The sequence below is a fragment of the Molossus molossus genome, unplaced genomic scaffold, assembly GCF_014108415.1.
Source record: "Molossus molossus isolate mMolMol1 unplaced genomic scaffold, mMolMol1.p scaffold_m16_p_12, whole genome shotgun sequence".
NCBI classification, from domain to species: domain Eukaryota; kingdom Metazoa; phylum Chordata; class Mammalia; order Chiroptera; family Molossidae; genus Molossus; species Molossus molossus.
The window spans coordinates 24,462,758-24,484,420 of NW_023425347.1; the positions used below are offsets into that span (position 1 = coordinate 24,462,758).

Consider the following 21,663-nt stretch of genomic DNA (forward strand, 5'->3'; position numbering starts at 1 on the left):
CTAAAAGAGAAAAAAACAAATAAACAAGCAACTAAGGACACACACAACAAGCAAACTACATTTCCAGACACTTCATTTTCGCGGAGAGCATAAGATCTCAGATTAATTTGATGGCAAGTTTGTGACCCTGTGGTGAAGCATTGGGATGGGCAAAGGTGAGTGGCATTGGGAACTTCCAAGTCCTGTTCAACAAATGTTTGCTGAGCACCTTTTCACTAAACATGGGCCCTGAATGACAGTCTTGGGGTGAAATTGAAATACCCTGAGCTATAAATAAACAATTTCAAACTACATACCAAAATAATGTGGACTTCCAAGAAAGCTTTATCAGCCTAGCTCATTGTATTTTTTGGAAACAGAATCCTCAGATGGAAGCTCAGTGCTGCCCACCTATTTTGGTGACCTCGGACAAATTGTTCATCCCTTGGAATGAATGAATCACCTCTAGAAACATGAGGACATGCCTCCATGATCACCATGGTCTTATGCAAATTTAAAAATGTAACAGTCCACTCTCATGAAATTAATTAAATAATTATACTTTTTTTTTTGGCTCAACAAAATTTATGGTGTGCTCCTAGCAGGTCATCATTTGCAGGAAGGCTTATTAGATCAACCAGTGTGGAGGAAAGGGTCAGACCCCTGGGGGGCCCTTCTGCTTGCTGGCACTGGTCTTGGGAACAGCCCTTTGGTCAAGCAGGCCTTTTACTTCTGTGGTTAATAATTTATTCCTTGTAGCACAGTGTTATATGAATATAATATTTGAATACATGAGATAGGCTTGTTTTGAATTATGGTTCTTTTTTGTCAGGGATCTAACTTTCTCCCTCTGTGTCTGCTCTCACCGTGTTACGGGTTGCCTGCCAGTCCTTCGACCCCACAGAACCCAGACCTTGGTTTACATTGATCAGGATTTATTTTCCTTTCTTACTAAACATCCCCTTTCTGAAGCAGAGCTGTGAATGACACTTTAAATGACGCTCAGATGTTACTCTTGTTAGCAGCTGGCTGTCTGCCTCAGAGTGGTGCATTATTTGGGTTTCATAACAGCATTTTTTTTTTCTCTTACAAATGTTAAATTATGAAGTGCAGGAAACCACATGAATGCGGCAGAATGAAAATGCAAACAGTGTTATCTGGAAATGCCAGTTTTATGATTCTCCTGGTGACACTATCCTCCCTGCAATCAACATATGAAGCCTGTCTACCCTGTTCAGTAGTGGTTTTCTATCCCATGTCTTCATCTTCATTTAGGCCGTATGGTGTAGCCACCTTGGCATGCTGAATCAGGAAGTTCGGTTAAGATGGCTGTGTGGGGTTGTCCCCTCTTTCCAGGTTCTGCCTGACTACTGAGCACAGCTTTTGTTCACAGTTTTCCCTGAATACTCACTACTTCACCGCCCACCTCTATTTATGAGTGCCTATAACATGTAGAGCTAGCATCATACAAAAATGTGTGGCTCTGCATTGCTTTTTGGGTGGTCGCCATCACCCCATCTGGGTTGCAGACCGCTCGAGGGCAGGAGTCAGATCACAGCCCAGTGTTTCTCAAAAGTGTTCTAGCTCCAGGACTTCCTGATCAGAATCACCTGGACAGACATAGTAAAGCTGCAGATTCAGCAACACCAGGCTTGATGAGTCAGAGCTGCTGGGGATACGGAGCCCAAGAAACTCACCACAAATACCTCTGTAATACCTCTGCTGCACCATGAGGTTTGCTAACAACTGTCTGAGTCTACTTCTTCACCCTCCTCTTTGCTTCCTCACCAGAAGCACAGGGCTAGGTCTCAGCACGTCGTAGGTGCCCAGGAAATCTTTGCTTGTTGATCTGAGCAGCATCAAACCATGATGGCTACATTCACTTTTTGATTGCCTCACCTTTCAGGATGTGAGCTCGGCATTTTCTCTGGACCCTTCAAAACCCCATTTTGTCTGAATGTGTCATATCCCCCCAGGTCCAAGGCTTTTTTATGTCTGTCTCTTCACCCACACACTCTGACTGTCCTTAGTCATAGTGCAGCCCTGCCTAAGACTAATACAGCAGGGAGCAGATGCAGGGACCTGCCCTGGGGCAACAGGACGGGAGGGAGGGCTGAGGATGGGCAGTGCTGTGGTAACCCCGGATCTCTATCCTTAGCTCCCAAAACCACACCTGCTGCCCTTGGCAGTTTATTTTGACTGATATTTCTTTCAGCTGTTAGGGCTAATGGGTGGTCAGTTTAGGTGGCAGGAGAGTGGTCCCATTGCTGAAAGGGATAAAGTTAAGCTGCAGTAGATCCATCAAAACACCCACGGTGGAGATTCCAGAATGGCGGTGGAGTGAATGGAAGCTGCACAGACTGTCTCCCAGGACCAAACTGGAATTACAACTAAAATAAAGACAAAAGCAACAGAAAAGCAGCTTGCAAGGATCATATAACCAGGGACACTGACTCGATCCTGGTAGGATTGCGGAGGCACGAGACCGGGGCTGGGAGCCCACGGTCGGCAGCTCGGCAGTGGCCTCAGCTGGGAGCAGCGCCCTCGGGTTACACTCCCAAGTGGCTCCATGGCGCAGACCAGGGACAGAGGCTGAAACAGCCACAGCCACTCACCTTGGGCTCCGGCAGAGGGAGGGCAGACTGGACTGGAGCTGTGTGGGGATACTCGGGATTTGAATGGTGCTCAGAGCTTTTGCTGAGTGCAGCCACGCAGGATGGTGGCCATCTTACTTCTTCCCAGGACTCTGGGGAGAGGTGGCGGCCCCTCCTTCAGAGATTCAACCCCACCCAGGTGGGCCATTTAAATGCAAATTGAGGATCATTAACAACCAGCATCTGCCACACCCTCGGGAAATCCCCTTAGCTGAGCACCTGAGGGAGTTATTCATTCAACTAAGAACCCAAGGCTCTTCAAATAACTGCAACTGATAGCCTCCAGGCAAAAAGATAGAGGATAAGTGAACCATTCCTAGGCTAGCAACTCTAACCAGGAAAGTAAGACTTGGCAGTGGTGTTTAATGTGGGTCCTCCATCGCTCATCCAAACCCAGGAGAGGGAGCCACAAACAGCAGAACATCAACACCAACAGGGAAAATTTGGCAGGCTCGAAAGCCCACTGTGATAGCCAAAATGGTGAAACAAAGAAACAAAAGCCAAATGAAAGAACTAGAGACCTCTACTGAAGATGAGATAAATGTGGAGCAGTTAAGCAAGTTGACAGAGCTAGAATTCAGAGCCATGATCTTGAGGAAGCTCAAGAGTATGAGTAAGGACATCAACACCATGAGTAAAGACATAGAAATGTTGAAAATCAACCAATTGGATATTAAAACCCACCAAGAAGAAATGAAGAATGACATATCAGAAATAAAGAACACATTGGAAGGTCCAAACAGCAGAGTAGAGGAAGCTGAGGACTGGATCAGTGAATTAGAAGACAGGGTAGAAAAAAATCAACCAATCAGAAAACCAAAAGGAAAAAACAATGAAAAAACAGGAAGACAACTTAAGAGAACTGTGGGACAACTGGAAACAAAATAATATTTACATCATAGGAGTCCCAGAAGAAAAAGAAAATGAGCAAGCGTTAGAGAATATATTTGAAGAAATAGTGACAGAAAACTTACCTAATTTGGTGAAGGAAGAAAGCATTCAAGTTCAAGAAGCACAGAGAGCCCCAAGTAAGAAGAACCCAAACTGGCCCACACCAAGACACATAGTAATTAAAATGCCAAAAATTGATGACAAAGAGAGAATCCTAAAAGCAGCAAGAAATAAGCAATAGGTTACCTACAAAGGAAACCCCATAAGGCTCTCAGCTGACTTCACAACAGAAACACTACAGGCCAGAAGGGAATGGCATGAAGTAATCAAGGTCATGAAAAACAAGGATCTGAATCCAAGACTACTCTACCCAGCAAGGCTATCATTCAAAATAGAAGGTCAAATAAAGAGCTTCCCGGACCAAAAAAAAGGCTAAGGGAATACATTAGTACCAAACCAGCACTGCAAGAAATGTTAAAAGGACTGCTGTAATTAGTAGAAGAAATAGGAAGAAAAATATAACCAAACTAAACAAAAATGACAATAAGTACATATCAGTTATCACCTTAAATGTGAATGGCTTGAATGTTCCAATAAAAAGACACAGAGTAGCTGATTGGATAAGAAAGAATGACTCATTTATATGTTGTTTACAAGAGACCCACCTCACAACAAAAAGACTCACATAGGTTGAAAGTGAAGGGATTGGAAAAAAATCTTCCAAGCAAATGGAAATGAAGAAAAAAGCTGGGGTAGCAATACTCATATCTGATAAAATAGATTTCAAAATGAAGACCATAACTAGAGGCAAAGAAGGCCACTACATAATATTGAAAGAATCTATCCAACAGGAAGATAAAACTGTGATAAACATATATGCACCCAATATAGGAGCACCAAAATATATTAAAAATCTTCTGGAGGACGTCAAAGGAGAAATCGACAGCAATACAATCATAGCAAGGGACTTCAACACTCCGCTGACATCACTGGATAGATCCTCTAGACAAAAAAATAGCAAGGAAACAGAGACTATAAATGAAGCACTAGACCAAATGGATTTAATAGCTATCTATAGAGAATTACACCCCGCCCTGGCCGGTTTGGCTCAGCGGTTAGAGCGTCGGCCTGCGGTCCAGAGAGACCCGGGTTCGGTTCCCGCTAAGGGCGCGTACCTCGGTTGCAGTTTGTCCCCGGCCCTGGTTGGTTGTGCGGGTGGCAGCCACTCGATGTGTTCCTTTCACATCGATGTTTCTCTCTCTCTCTGTTCCTCTCTCTCCCTCCCACTCTACCTGAACAAAAAAAAATGGAAAAATGTCCTCGGGTGAGGATAAAAAAAAAAAAAAAAAAAAAGAGAATTACACCCCAAAACTACAGAATTCACTTTCTTCTCAAGTGCACCTGGGACATTCTCAAAGATAGACCACATGATAGGACACAAACTAAATCTCTCCAAGTTCAAGAAGATTGAAATCATATCAAGCATCTTCTCAGATCACAATAGCATGAAACTAGAAATCAACTGCAACAAAAACATGCAGACATTTGAACACAGAGAGGCTAAATAGCATGTTATTAAACAATGAAGGGGTTACTGAGGAGATCAAGGAAGAAATTAAAAACTTCCTGGAAACCAATGAAAATGAAGACACAACAACACAAAATCTATGGGATGCAGCGAAAGCAGTTCTGAGAGGGAAGTTCATAGCACTACAGGTCTACCTCAAGAAACAAGAAAAATTTCTAATAGACAATCTAACCTCACAACTTAAAGAATTAGAAAGCAAACAAAAAGAAAACCCCAGAGCAAGTAGAAGAAGGAACTAGTAAAGATCAGAGCAGAAATAAATGACATAGAGACAAAAAAAAAAAACAATTCAAAGAATCAATGAAACAAAGAGCTGGTTTTTTGAAAAGATAAACAAGATTGATGTACCCTTAGCTAGACTCACCAAGAAACAAAGAGAGAGAACTCAAATACACAAAATCAGAAATGAAAGAGGAGAAGGAACAACTGACACCACAGAAATACAAAAGATTGTTAACAACTACTATGAACAATAATATGGCAACAAATTCGACAATCTAAGTGAAATGGACAAATTTCTAGAAACACATAGTCTCCCAAAACTGAACTGGGAAGAGATAGAAAACTTGAACAGACCAATAACAACTACGGAAATTAAAGAGGTAATCAAGACTCTCCCAGCAAACAAAAGCCCAGGCCTGGATGGCTTCATGGGGGAGTTTTACCAAACATTCAAAAAAGAACTAACACCCATTCTCCTCAAACTATTTCAAAAAATTCAAGAAGAAGGAAGACTTCCAAACTCATTTTATGAAGCCAGCATAATTCTAATTCCAAAACCAGAAAAAGGCACTACAGAGAAAGAAAACTACAGACCAATATCCCTGATGAACATAGACGCCAAAATCCTGAACAAAATCCAGCAACACATCAAAAAGATTATTCACCATGACCAAGTGGGATTCATCCCAGGGATGCAAGGCTGGTACAATATTTGCCAATCAATAAATGTGATACACTACATAAATAAAATGAAGAATACAAACCACATGATCCTATCAATAGGTGCTGAAAAAGAATTTGACAAAATCCAGCATCCGTTTCTGATAAAAACGCTCACCAATGTGGAAATAGAGGAAGGCCATATATGAAAGACCTACAACCAACATCATACTCAGTGGGCATAAACTAAAGGCATTTCCCTTAAGAACAGGAACAAGACAATGATGTCCACTTTTGCCACCCTTATTTAACATAGTAGGGGAAATCTTAGCCACAGCAATCAGACAGGAACAAAAAATAAAAGGGATCCAAATTGGAAAGGAGGAAGTGAAACTGTCATTATTTTCAGATGACATGATATTATACATAGAAAATCCTAAAGACTCCATCAAAAATCTACTAGACTTAATAAATGAATTTGGCAAAGTAGCAGAATACAAAATTAACATCACGAAATCGACAGCATTCTTATACACCAATGATGAACTCACAGAAAGAGAAACTGAGAAAAACTCTTTACCATTGTGGCAAAAAAATTAAGATACCTAGGAATAAACTTAACCAAAGAAGTAATGGACCTATTTGCAGAAAACTACAGGATATTGAAAAAAGAAATAGAGGAAGACATAAAAAAGTGGAAGCACATACCTTGTTCATGGATTGGAAGGATTAACATCATTAAAATGTCCATATTACCCGAAGCAATTTTTAGATTCAATGCAATGCCCATCAAAATACCAATGACATATTTTACAGAACTAGAACAAATACTTCAAAAGTTTATATGCAACCAAAAAAGACCCCGAATAGCCCCAGCAATCTTGAAAAAGAAGGACAAAGTAGGTGGGATTGCAATGCCAGATATCAGGTTATTCTTCAAAGCTACTGTAATCAAAACAGCCTGGTACTGGCACAAGAACAGGCATATAGTCCAGGGGAACAGAACAGAGAACACAGAAATGGACCCAAGACATTATGCTCAATTAATATTTGACAAAGGAGGCAAGAGGATACAGTGGAGTAAAGGCAGCCTTTTTAATAAATGGTGTTGGGAAAATTGGACAGCCACATGCAAAAAAGTGAAACTAGACCAACTCACACCATACACAAAAATAAACTCAAAATGTGACCCGTGAATCCATAAAAATTCTAGAAGAAATTGTAGTCAACAAAATTTTGGACATCATACGCAGCAGAATTTTCATTGATACATCACCTAAGGCAGCAGAAACAAAGGAAAAAATGAACACATGGGACTACATCAAACTAAAAAGCTTCTGCACAGCAAAATAAACAACCATCAAAATGGAAAGGCATTCCACTGTATGGGAGAGCATCTTTGCCAATGATATATCAGATAAGGGGTTGATTTTCTAAATATATAGAGTACTCATACAACTCAACAAAAGGAAGAGAAAAGACCCAATTAAAAAATGGGCAGAGGAGCTGAAGAGACACCTCTCCAAACAGAACATACAAATGGCCAAGAGACATATGAGGAAATGCTCAACATAACTAATCATCAGAGAGATGCAAATTAAAACAACAATGAGGTATCACCTCACACCTGTCAGAATGGCCACCATGAACAAATCATCAAACAAGTGTTGGTGAGGGTGTGGAGAAAAGGGGACTGTAGTACACAGCTTGTGGGAATGCAGACTGTTGCTGCCACTATGGAAAACAATATGGTGGCACCTCAAAAAATTCAAAATTGAACTTCCATTTGACCCAGTGATCCTACTTCTAGGAATATACCGTAAGAAGCCTGAAACACCAATCGGAAAGAATATATGCACTCCCATGTTCATAGCAGCACAATTTACAATAGCTAAGATCTGGAAACAGCCTAGTGCCCATCAGTAGACAAATGGATAAAAAAGCAGTGGTACATATACACAATGAAGTACTACGCCACTGTAAGAAACAAAGATCTCTTATTCTTTGAGATGACATGGAGGTACCTGGAAAGTATTATCCTAAGCGAAACAAGCAAAACAGAAAAAGACAAATGCCACATGATTTTACTTATTTGTGGAATATAATGAACATAACAATCAATCAATCAATAAATAAATCACCCACGGTGGCAGATTCAGGATTTAAATCCGAGGTTAGCAGACTAGAGTGGTGACGCTGGGCCCCCTCCTCCCCTCCCCCACTTGCTCCAGCAAGGGCAAGCCTGGCCTTGGATGATGCTAAAGACACTTGCAGGGCGTTGTGGCTCCAGAATGCCCTTGCTGGTGGCTGCAGCCCTGGTAGCCGATGTGACAGTTCACGTTAGAAACCAGACAAGAACTTGCAGGAGCTGGCCAGCCTATAAAGCCGCAAGAGGGGTAATCTGGAAATGGATTAGCTGTTAAGGTAACCATGGCCAAGTGCGTTCTGCCTTTTTTCCCAACTGTTTTTTAACTCTCGCTTCCTCACAGCTTTCCTTAGAGAAGTTGTGCGGACCCTGAACTGAGGTTTTGCTAAAAGGCGCGCTCATGCGCAGTGACGGGAAAGCATCTTCTGGGTCTGCCTCGGATTTGATGAAGGGAGGTAGCGGAAAGGTGTGGATTGGGAATAGGCTTTTTCTCATGTTCTCCGCTAAAGGAAGGAAAATCAGCATGGTTCCCAAAACAGTGTTAAGGGCAGAAGAGGCTTTGGAATGTGTGCCTCACGGAGACCTGGGTACATTTTCCTTTGCGTGGCTTCCTCCAGTCCGATGGGTAGGGGAGAGGACTGCTTCTGTGGGGCAGGAGGCGGGGGCACAGGCTGTAGGCTATGGAAGAGAGATGTGCAGCTGTTGGTAGAAGTGTCTTTGAACCTTTGTTAAAGGCTTTCAGGTAGAGGAGCAATGAGGGACAAAATTAAAGAACTTATAAAGCACATAATTTTAGCAAAATACCAGATGCTGGCATTGCTGTCTTGGAAGTCTTTAGCCATGCATGGACTATTTCCTTTGAAGTAGCCATCCGTGGTCGGCAAAGAGAAAAATTGGTTCTAAAAGGGCATTTGTCTGGTTAGAAACTGTATCACTTGTACTTTTTACCACAAGGCATCCTTGAGAACTGCAGGATTTCCAACTGGTCACCTAAATCCCAGGCATGGCGTTGGGAAGGCAGATCCCTGAGGACCATCATTAGAAAGCTCTTGAAGTGCTTTCTAGCATAGAGGCGTCAGATCCCCGCCATGCACCTACGTCTGCCGTGAAGCAGCACCAGGCCGCCTTCTGTGAAGTGTGTTATAACTCGCCGTTCTTGCTGATGCTATCACGGGCTAATAATTGCATCAGTCCTTCAGAGGAGCTGTGTGGTTTGGTATAACTGTGAGTAAAACCGCACCAGTTCAGGAAATGCAGGGCACTGTCTTATAACAAGCGTCATCAAAACAGATGTAGGTTTACTTGGAAGACAATTGGAGAGCTTTGAAGGAGGTGTTTGCTGTGCATCAAAATAAATTAGAATTAAGCTGCCACATTGGCACACTGTTGGAGTGAAAACGGAAAGAAACTCACCAGTGCTTGTTACTGAGCATGCTCTCCCCAAAGGCGTCTCCACATCACAGCATCGTGGCAACTCTGCTCTAATGGCTAACGTTGCTCTCTCTTTCTCTTTCTTCTGAGTCGAGATCACTTCCAGCTTCCTCCCAGAGGGCTTCATTTGGATGGCATGTTGGTGCCTTCAACTTGAGGCTAAACCTACATGGTCATTCTCCTGTCTCCCTTTCTGGGTTCCTTGTTTAGAGAGACAGGATCAGCCAGTCATTGTGTAGTTCATCCCTTGACGACATGCTTTAGTTTTACCTGATAAATACTTCATTCTAGTCACTTTTCTTCCACGTCCTTGTCCTTGTTCTGTCCCAGGCCATGAGCATCACTTGCCTGGACTACTGCAGCCACTTGCTTTAACTCTTTCCATTCATCCTACTCTGTTGAGAATTATTTTCCTAAAGAAAGGGTGTGGCTGAGTTATTCCCATTCCTGAAAAACCTTGATAGCATGTAGAAGTATGGAAAAGTGTTTCTAATACAATGCTAGGTATAAAACTTGTAGGCTGTGTTTCAAAATTGTTTTTGTACATGGAGTACAAAGTAACAATGAAAAGGTGTGCCTGTCAACAAAGGCTAGAAGTAAATAAAGCAAAAATGAGGATGTTTATATTACTAGAGTGATTAGGACTTCTTTAAAAAAAAAAATACTCCTTCTGTATTTTCCATAGTAATGAATGAATAGGAAGTTAAAGGGAAAAAATCGAAAGGATTTTGTTCAATTTTCCTTCCCTACAAGGTAAAATGTGATCTTCATTTCGTGATATTCAGGACCCCTAGGAATTCATTATCAACTTACCATTTAAATCTTATCTCCCATCCCTCCCATCTCTCCACGCAACACGTCTTTCCTTTCTAAACATGTTAGGTATTTTAATAACCATGCCTTTCTTCATGCTGATTATTCTGCATGAAATTCTTTCTCTACAAGGTGACTTCCTTATTCATTGAGGTCTAATGGGAATGTCCCTTTCTCCCTGTGTTAGCACCATTTATTGATATATATTTTTTTATTATGTAGATATTTTTGTGGATGGTTCATGAGGGTGAGATTAGCTTATGTTACCTTGTATTGCTCATGTTTCTGCACATAATATAGCTTAATAGATATTTATAGATGATAAGAAGAAAAGAAAGAATAATTTAGAAATATACAATTAATTCTTCAGGTACAATTTACAATTTTTTTTCAGATAAACTCAGTGCTAATTACCTTGTCTTGACAATTACAAAAAGTAGATGTTTTTCGCCCTGGCCGGTTTGGCTCAGTGGGATAGAGCGGTCTGGAGAGACCCAGGTTTGGTTCCCGCAAAGGGCATGTACCTTGGTTGCAGTTTGTCCCCAGCCCTGGTTGGGTCGTGTGGGTGGTTACCACTAGATGTGTCCCTTTCACGTCAATGTTTCTTTCTCTCCCTTCCACTCTATCTGAACAAAATATCAAAAAATGTCCTCGAGTGAGGATTAAAAAAACCAAAAAGTAGATGTTTTTCAATTAGGCACTTTTTACCAGAGTAGTTGGGTTCAGCATCAGGCCATTTTGACTAAACTTCACTAGTCATCTTTTAATATTTGGAAATTCTATCAGAATCACTTCAGCTTCTCAGTAGCCACATTTGCGAAGTTACTAGAAATTGCTTTTTAAACTGTTTTATGTCATGATAAATCATACCAGCCAAATCGCAAATCCAAAGAAACGACACACCAGTGCTGGCGACGTCACGGTGAATGTGTGGTGCTTTTTTCTTAAGGAAATTAAAGAAGCCAAGACTGGATAACATTAAAGGACTGATGTAATTTTTTTTCAATTATGAAAGGCTATTCTACTCTAGGAATATACTTGTTACTATTTTTTTTTTTTTTTTCATTTCTAAGAATTCCATTTCTTTAAAATAGCAAAGGAGAAAAAAATATCTTGGCTTAAATAAAATGAAAAGTCATCTCTGAAATTAATTTGGCATACTCAAAAGTTCCTCTTCAAAGGGAGGAGCAGGATGTTTTTCAATATCACAAGATAAGAATGCTGCTAAAAAAATTGTCATTTGCTCTTGTGAGCTAGGAATTCAGAATGGGGTTTTATGGTGATAAATGGCTGAGGCATGTTATACATCTTTTTAGACAATATTTTGACATTAAGTAAATATTATTTAATATCTTATGTATTTTATATATAATATATACTTTTCCCATTAATGTTTTAGTTTGAATCAGTTAGTTGGAATAGAGAATTTCAGTGTGAGATTCGCCAATATTTTTGCATTGTATTCTTACCCAACTTTCAGTTTTCTTGCCTATCAAATCATGATAAGAGTTGAACTATTGTTAGATCAACGAGTTAACAAATTGGCCAGTCAACAGCATGTATTGATTGATTACTATCTTGGAAACATTACATACAACTCCACTTTTCAGCATTTCATATAAGTTGATCTTGCATGTTTTCCACAGTGAAGAACCTTTGCTGAATTTCTTATTTTTTCTGTCCTGAGCATTGCATTCCTTTAAAAGCCTGCCCCTCTGGCTGTTTAGAATAACGAACAAGAAATCTACCGTGGCGTAGGTGAGTAAGTGCAGACTCGCAGTTCATCTTCAGTTATTCTCTGCTGCACGATCTATGGTGTTGCAAACTTTTCCGCCCGCTGCTGAAGTTCATTTACCAGGTGGTGCCAGCTGTCGAATTGCTCTTTTGTGAGAGCCAGTACTCGAAAGCATCCTAAATACCTAGTGACAAAAACCCAAGAAGGCAATAGACTACTGTAGTTTTCATTACAGCTTCAGGTGCTCTGGATGTGGTGGGTGCTTATCTTCAACGGCCCTCCGCAGACCACGCATATATGGGTCCACGTCGTGAGATTGGGGCTGTAGCCTAGCTAAGTCTGTCTAGCGCGGGTTAGCACAAGCAGACGTGTCTTAAGCATAGGAACCTCAACTAGGAAGGTTGCAAAGGAGAAGACAACTCTCTGGGAGAATTAAAGGATCTAAATTCGAAACAATATATCGGTGGATTTCGAAGTTTTAAAATCCAGCCCTGAGAAAACTGATTATAGTCATCATAGATTTTTTTTTTTTTGTAGTAGTACATAATAAATTGCTATATAATGCTTTGGGGGAAACAATAGAATGCTGTGTTTAATAGCATAAGTTCTTGAGGCAAACTTTCTGGGTTTGAATACAAATCTGCCACTTAATAGTATCCGACACTTAACAGTTGTGCAATGTTGAGTAAGTTACTTAATACTCTTTGGGTCTCAGTTTGTCCACCCATGAAATGGGAAAAATAAAATAGAATATGTTAGACTTGTAAAAACTAAATGAGTTAATGCATGTAAAGCTTTAAAAAAAAATGTTAGCTATCATTAATTAGCATGTCACTTTCATGGTATTCACTTAGACAGTTACACCATGTGTAATAAAAATTTTCCAACCTTTATTTTTAGTGATTCCTTCAAATTGAATATGACTTTATACTTTATACTCAGGGAAGAGGAACCATATGAATGAATTCAACTAGGGAAGGTGAGAAAAAGCTGTGGGAACACCAGGGAGTGAGCTGTCTGGTGGAGTTCGGGAGTGGTGAGCACATGGAGGAGGTGTTTGAGCTAGCCCTTAAGCTGTGGCTAGGATCACAGCGGTCAGAGATGGGAGCAAGGCGTCCCAGACAGGGGCGCGTGTGAGCAGAGATGAGGAGAGGAGAGGGCAGTGTGTGTTTGAGGAATGCCGTGGACCGGTTTGGGACCAGCGTACGTTTTGTGAGTTGGAGTAATGGGAGATGGGGAGAAAAGATAGGTCAATTTACTACTAAAAATGATAATAATAATTAATATGAACTGTTGAGTGATCTACCTTACACCAGATTCTGTGATTGGTGCTTTACATAAATTAGCTCTGATCACAACTCCCCGTAATAGTTATCCCCATTTCTACAAATGAAAACAATTGAATTAATTGCATGCTAAGGGCTGGAAGTTTCTCTTAAGTGATGGAGAGCCATTGGAGGTTTTATTTTTTTAAATTTTTTTAACCCTCACTTGACGATATTTTTCTATTTATCTTCAGATAGAAAGGGAGGGTGAGAGAGAGAGAAAGAGAAACATCAATGTGGGAGAGACACACTGACTGGTTGCTTCCCACACGACCAGGGCCAGGGACAAATAGCAACTGAGGTACGTGCCCACGGATGGAATCGAACCCGCGACTCATTTTGCATCCTGCTGCTCTGCCGCTGAGCCAAACCAGCCAGGGCGCCATTCGAGGTTTTAGAATGGGAGTGGTCATGATCAGACTCAGCAGCGATTTACTCATCTGGTATTTTAGCCTTTGAGTTCCCGGAAATTAAAGTCACGTCTTACGCTTGCTATGTTCCCCATGAGGAGCAGCACTGGCCCATACTCCATAAATACTGGGAAAGTCTATTTTAAAACTTTCCTTCGACACCACTTGGGAGACACTGAGTGTACATTCTTCTTTTTAAAGAGGAAACTAAACAATGCATCTGATAACAGTCCAACTAATTCCTTTGTGCCTGTACATGTTTCATCTCATCCGATCCTCAAAAAACCTTAAAGTGAGGATGATTTTTACATTCCTATTATATGTTATTATAATGGATGAGGTTATTGGTGCTGAAGCAGATTACACAGTTTATGGGAGTAGAGCTAGGATTCAAACCCTGGACTCCCTGACCCCTGGCCTGTACTGAGCCATCACCCCCTGCATCCTGTCGGACTACCAAACCACTTCTGATTTCTAGTCTCCACTATGGTGGTTCTTTGCCATGGGTTTAAGACCACTTGGCTAGCACTCTCCGCTGTCAGAGAAACTAAAGCTCCACAGGACCTCATCTACTTTGTAGAGGTTGATGGGAAAGGAGTGATTGTCACCTGTCCTTATGCCCAGCATCCTTCTAAATGACACTGCTGGCAGGTGGCCATTTCCAGGAGCCCATCAAATGAGCTACTGAGAAGGGACCTGCGTCCTGTGTTAGGTGGGCGTGCAGCCTGAACTCGCTCTTCGTGGTAAAAGACAGTTTGGGAGTGAGTTACACTGCAAGAACCCGACGCAGTTCAGGTAGCACTTTGCTTCTTCCACCTGCTTGGAGCCAGATTTATTATACGAAGAACACTCAACGACAGGCCCGGTGGCTTTTGCTTGTGAGTGCTGATGCGAATTTGGAATGCGTTTTGGTGAAAGGAGAAGTTCAGCTCCAACTCTCAAAGGTCACGACCAGTGAACCTAAAAGTACATGTTATGTAAATTCAACCCAAATCTGTATTTACTAACTTGACACATTCTGGACTGGCTATTGCTCTAGGACATTGATCTGCAGTGAGAATCTCCAAAATATCAGATCTGCTTCATGCATTTAAATCAAGACTCATGAATGTTTGGCGTCTGTGCTGACCGGCTCCCCTGCAGCTGTCCCCACTTTGCAGGAATGGCCTGGTGTCCTCTGTTTTCCTGGTGAATGTCCACATTGGTCTCACCCCTTCCCATACCTGGCACTGCCCTCTTCCACTCGGAGAGTCAGTGAGCCAACAGTCCTCTGTGCTGGGTACCGGCCACCAGGCCAGCACTCTGCTTTGAAAGTGTCCTTAACATGATTTTTAGATGTATGTAAACATATATGTATGTTTAGTTGTGGTAAATATATGTAATGCAAAATTTAACACTTCAGCCATTTGTAAGTGTATAACCAGTGGCATTAGTACATTCACGGTGTTGGACTATCCCCACCAGCCTTTCCCAGAGCTTTGTGTCTCCCCAGACAGAGCGTCTGTGCCTGAGGGTCACCAGCGCCGCATTCCTGCCTCGCCGGGCCCCTGGTCATCTCCACTCTGCCGTCTACCTCTGTGAGTCTGCCTTTTGTAGGTAGCACGCGTGCCTGAAATCATACAACATTTCTCCTTTTGTGTCTGGCCCTTACTTTTTTTTTTTTTTTAATCCTCACCCGAGGACATTTTTCCGTTTTTTGTTCAGATAGAGTGGGAGGGAGAGAGAGGAAGACAGAGAGAGAGAAACATTGATGTGAAAGAGACACATCAAGTGGCTGCCACCTGCACAACCCAACCAGGGCCGGGGACAAACCAACCGAGGTACGTGCCCTTAGCGGGAACCGAACCCGGGTCTCTGGACTGCAGGCTGATGCTCTAACTGCTGAGCCAAACCGGCCAGGGCTGGCCCTTACTTTTAATAGTGTTTTAAGTATACATTTTGTGTGTGTGTGTGTGTGTGTGTGTGTGTGTGTAAAGTAATTATTCTCAGTACTTTATTGTATCAACATTATCAGTGTGCATTCGAATTTAAGAATCTAGGTTCTATAAGAATATGGGTAAACAGAAGGTACAGACAATTTCCCTCACACTCACTGAAGAAAATAACACTTGTAAGACAAAGCCCAGACTCCTGGTGGGTAGTCTGACATTCCTCCTGGGAGCGGATTCTCCCTCACTTTGGGTGTAGCCCCTGTTGGGCCTGAATTCTTTGCAGGATTTCTGCAAGCAGACTTGCATTTCTGTACTGCCTCCTGGAAGAGTTCAGAAATTTTTAGATACCATCTCTTGACTGACTTGGATTCGACTCTTCTTTTGTTGATTTTTAAATGACTCCTTCTGTCTCCCTGCCTGTCCAACAGGCAGAAACGTGACGGCTGCTGGAAAGTTCGTGAATCATAGCTCTCCGCCTGTGGTACCACGCAAAGCAGAAGTACTCCCTTCTGCACGGAAGCAGAAGCATTTCCATTTGAACTGCAGCAGTGGCATTGTAGTAGAGGAACATAGTTCTTCCATCTACATCTTTAAAGAGCTACAATTAAAAGCAGTGAGCTGGTGTGTCAGAGCGAATGCGTTATTTTCAGAGTTCTGTTCCAGCAGTTGCTGCTGCTGGTCTAGGCTGTACTTTCCACCACCCTGGAGATCCAAGAGCCTCAGGAAAGAAAGCCCAGTAGGGTCTGATCTCCTTCCTGAACGTTAACGGGACAGGAATGACTTTTTGCTATTCTAAGGCCAAGATTTACCTCAAATCCCAGAAGCCTATGATTCTCGAATCTTCTTGCACAGTACATCTTTGTCTTTTGGCAGAGGCTCCGTGGATTGATTTGAAGTTCAGTGCTTAGAGGGTTTTCTCCTGCCGTAATGAAGATGTACTGGAGTGCTCTCCCTGCATTGGATTTCTGGTGCGGGGCCGAGCAGAACGTGCTGTGTTCTGCTTTGACTGAACCCAAACAGGCCCATCGATTTCGGGGGCACTGTGCTAGGCCAGTCAGCCCTCCCTCCCCACCTCATCCACAGCTAATTAGACGCTCTGAGTAGAGCTGCACTGTGAGCTGATCTGAGACACACTCCGAGGAACCTGTAGGTGGGTTTCCACAAGGCAGGCATCGCTGTCCAATAAATTACTGTGGATGACAGGTTTTCCTGGCAACGTAGTACAGCCACATAGTGGAATAACTCATCTAGAACAGAACGTGGAAACATTTCTTTTTAGCCATTTGAACTCAGCAAAACTGGGTATGACAGTATTTACGACATATACACTTGGCATCGAAGAGGACTGTATGGAAATATGTAGCTCTTGGCCCCTTGTTGGTGTCCCTGCCCTCGGGGTACGTGCGGGCATGAGAATGTGTTATGGACCAGGCACACTTGTCTCGCCTTCTAAGGCCTGGTATCTAATTTATGTTGATAATTTTGTGAACTCCTTTTTAAAGAGCCACCCTCATACTCACTGGCCTGGATTCACCCCTTGTTAGGACTACTTATGCAGACATTAAGTTAATGAAATATATTAATTTCTCCTTCACATTAGTATGTAAAATCCCCCCAATCTGCCAGCCCACAAGAAAATGAAGGGGCTGTGCAGAGCCTGTAGCATCAGCAGTTGTTTCTAAGGAAGTGTATATCTTGGATGTTTAGCCAATACTATGTTTAACTGATAGTTACTCTGTCCTAAATTTCCCAAACCGATGACTAATAATTATGATTCATGTGTTCCTGGGAACCACTGGCCCCCGATCACCGTTTGCCTGGAGCCGAGAGCCAGTCCATCACAGTTTCTTAAAAGCTGAGTAAAACTGAACTATATTGCTTCTTATCTTGTCCTCATGCCACCTAAAGAAAAAATTAATGTTAACGGCTATTTTGTGAAACATTGTTTCCTAGCTTGACACGGTTATTAGAAGGTAAATAATTTTCCCTGCCAAGAAGTCACTTGTTCTAGGTAACTGATCCAAGAAATAGCTGCCCGTTTCTAGTGTACTGAAGTAGTTTCTTTCTTCCTTTTCCAAAGAGTCCTTTTATTATCCCTAGCCTGTTGTTAGGTGTAAAAGCTAACTTAGTTTAGATTATCTTTTCTAAATGCATGTGGTATGGTATTTAAGCTATGACATTTCCTGCTGAAACAGCACTGCTATGGCCTGAGAGAAAAAGACCCCAAGAAAAAAAGGAATAAACTATTCGTCTAGAAGAAAAAAGTTTTTAAAATAATTTACGCTATCTATTAGCCATGTAAATTTCTTACTGGTCAAAAAATCTTAGGGAGGTGTGATGTCAGAGGCTGTTAGGGTGGATGACAGTGGCTGTCGCAGACGGTGCCTTTGTACGGTGCAGAGCAGAGTGACACAGAGTAGAACACAGCCCAGGATATTTTGTCCTGCCTGAAACATGGAAGCCTGTTCCAATGGCCTGCTTGACAACAAAACTTACCTTATGACTTAGCAGCCACAGTGAAGGGCTGGGATGGGCAGCATCTAGCAGGCGGGTTGGTCTGGACTTGGAAACTAGATTGCTAGGGAGGAGGAAGGTGGTCACACAAACTAGGTTTCAGTTCCAGGTATTCCCCCAATTTTGTGACCTTTGGAAAGTTACTGACCTTTCTGGAGCCTTGGAGGTTCCTTTCGCCTGGGACATTCTGTGTCTGAGGATGAACAGACATCAGACTTCCATGGGAAATGGAAATGGTGAGAAGAGTACCAGAGCAGGTGGAAGGGAGGCAGCTGTGTAGATGGTGGTCTAGAAGACAAGTTGGAAATACCCCAGTGTGAATTCAGTTGTCTGTCTCTCTCCAGAGGCAAGTGACTTTTATTGGAAGAGCACTGCCTGTGGTTAGGGCTGAGTTCTGGGGTAACTAACCTGCACCTGGAAAACACCTTTCAGGGGGACGTCTGTAATACTTTCAACAATATTAAAATAATAATAATAATAATAACTTAAAAAGAAAGAAAACACCTTTCGAAGAACCACACTTCCCTTGCACGGCCTGTGACCCTTGACCTTCCCCAGCACAGAAGGCTTAACTTTGTATTTGCACCCAGCTCTGTGCCGGCTTCCTTGCCTGCTCACCCCACACCTTCTCATCCATGCTTCTGCGGGTGCTCCTGGGCCCCAGTAGATGTTCTTTCTCATTCTGAACCCTGTTGAGGTCCCTTTCTCTGCAGAATCAGATGAGTTATTTATCTTGCTATTGTCCTACTTAAAGAATCAGATACTTTGATATTTGTTTTTGCCAGAACTCACACAATCTACCTTTGCAATTAGCAGGGTAGGCTGAGTCTGAAATACCCGAGTCCTTGCCAGTTTGCTATTTAGTTGCTCAGTTAACACTGACTGAACTTCTGTCACTTGTCCAGTTTCTGTGTAAGAATAGCTCCTTCTTTCGCCCGGCTGGTGTGGCTTGTGGTTGAGAGTTGACCCATGCAGCAGGAGGTCACCGGTTTGATTCCCAGTCAGGGCACATGCCCAGGTTGTGGGCCCAATCCCCAGTCGGGGAGGGGGGGTATAGGATTGATGTTCCTCTCTCATCAATGTTTCTGTCTCTCTTCCCCTCTTCCTTCCTCTCCCTCAAAAAATCAATGAAAACATATTTTTAACAAAAAGAATAGCTCCTTCTCTTAAGAGTTTAGTGATCAAGTGGGGGAAACCAGTGCAAACGGAAACAAAAGGAACAGAGTGACAGTAATGCTAATGAAAGCAGTAGATGTTTTCTGAGTGCTTACTATGTACCAGGACTATGCTGATAAGCACTTTATATTGCACTGAAGTATGTGTCCACATACATACACACACATTAAAAATAAATGAATAACCCTGGCTGGTATGACTCAGCATTTAGAGTGTTGGCCCAAGGAACAAAGGGTCTTGGGTTTGATTCCCGGTCAAGAGCATGTACCTGGGTTGTAGGTTCGATCCCTGTCTCCATTCAGGTTGTGCAGGAGGCAACCAATCAATGTGTTTCTCTCACATTTCTCTCTCTCTCTCTCTCTCTGCTCCCCCTCCCTCCCTCCCTTCCACTTTCTCTAAAAATCAATGGAAAAATAATCCCTAAGAGGGATTATTAGTATCCACCTTCTTCGGATGAAGAAACTAAGAAGTACACATTAGGCATGAATAGGATTAACTTTTCCCCTGTAGAGAAATCGACCTTAGTGCTGAATAAGTGCTAGGTCACCCAGCCGGTGTGGCTCAGTGGTTGAGCATCGACCCCTGCACTAAGAGGTTGCTGGTTCGATTCCCAGTCAGGGCACAGCCCAGGTTGTGGGCCAAATCCCCAGTGGGGAGCATGCAGGAGGCGGCCAATTAGTGTGCTCGCTCATCAATATTTCTATCTTCCTCTCCCTCGCCCTCTCTAAAATAAATAAGGAAAAAATATTTAAAAAATAAAAATGAATAAGTGCTAGGTCTATTGTTGTAAAGATGTCAGAACTAGACAGGGCTTGGTTAGAGGGGACTAAGGGAGAAAGTGATTTTAACTGTTTTTCGGGAAGAAAGCCATGATTGTGTGAAGTGGGGGACCAAAGGGCACTTCAAGCTGGAGAGGATTACCTGTTAGGATAGAATGTAAAGAAGTTGGACAACAAATAGGTTTGCTCAGTCGGAGTGAAGACGGTCCCTCTGTGACAGCAGGGAGGTAATCAGATGCACATGAGTGCAGAGTTCCCTTGTTAGCGGTAGTGTAGGCATTGCCAACATCAGTAGTAGGTCAGCACTTTAGAAAATGACTGTAGAACGTAAAGACATATTTCCAACAGCAATGTTTTAGTCTGCAAAGCAAATGAGGTGCAAGCTTTGATGTCCTGCCCTTAGGAGATTTCTCCTTGGGTTCTTTTGACCAAATGGCATGAGCTTTGTTCACAACCTGGCTTTGAGCCGTCATCATCTTTGCTTCAGTTTCCATCGATCCACCCTGTCTTAGGTCTATAGTCACCTGAAGCAGCTCAGAATTTATTTGCTCCACCCCCCTGGACAGTTGGGGACATTTGCCTATTCTGACTCATCTGCTCTGCCCTGGAAGTCACATTATACACTCTATTGAGGCAGGTGCATCTCGGGGAGGGGATGGTCCTAGCATCTGCTGGTGAACACACATACGCAGTGCAGCCCCTTAAGGGCTCCAGATGGTGGACATCTGGTAAGAGATTAAAACGTGGGCAAGAACTGAAAGCCAACTGGGGCAACCTGGATTTGTGGGTTCTTGGGGGAAAGACGTTAAATGTGTAGTAGGCTTATTTGTTTCAAGGTTTTTTTTCCCTACAAAACTGGAAAAGGGGGAGCATGGGGAGGGATTTCCCCAGGCTTGTCAATGACTGGTTTATTTTTCTAATTAATTAACTAATGACTTTGTTTATAATCCTCCTTGTTTGGAAAAGATTTATGGCAGTCCTTAAATCTCCAAATCAAACAAGAAAATCCTGGGAAGAAACTAAGTTAGTAAGTGTAACTTTTTAAAAATGTTTCTTTGTAACAAGATGACTATACAATCAACAAGAGAGTCTAAAAATGAGTAATTTAGTTACCTTTCTCATCTGTTTTTCACTTTTAAAATATGTGCTTTTCCTTTAAACTTCAAATTGCTTAGCAATTTCACATGTTCTTGTTTCTGTAGAGGTTGATGTTTGTAAAACTCTAGCCCTGATATGGTAACTCTGTTTTTTTTGTTTTTCATAAAGCCCTTCCTGCTTTAAGAAAAGCTTTGGAGCCCTGTGAACACAGCACACAGTGTGGGGTGGCTCACCTCTGCCTGTCGGGCCCTGACCACCTCCCAGGCCCTCATTCCCTCCTCTTGCTCAGCTTTGGTGCCTGGCTCTCAGGA

At 42.4% G+C, this 21,663-nt stretch overlaps 1 protein-coding gene across 11 annotated transcripts in view; it reads left to right on the plus strand.

Annotated features, from left to right (window-relative positions):
* The window catches only part of ATXN1 (ataxin 1), a 393,782-nt gene that overhangs the window by 96,814 nt on the left and 275,305 nt on the right, over positions 1-21,663 (plus strand). The window lies entirely within an intron of this gene.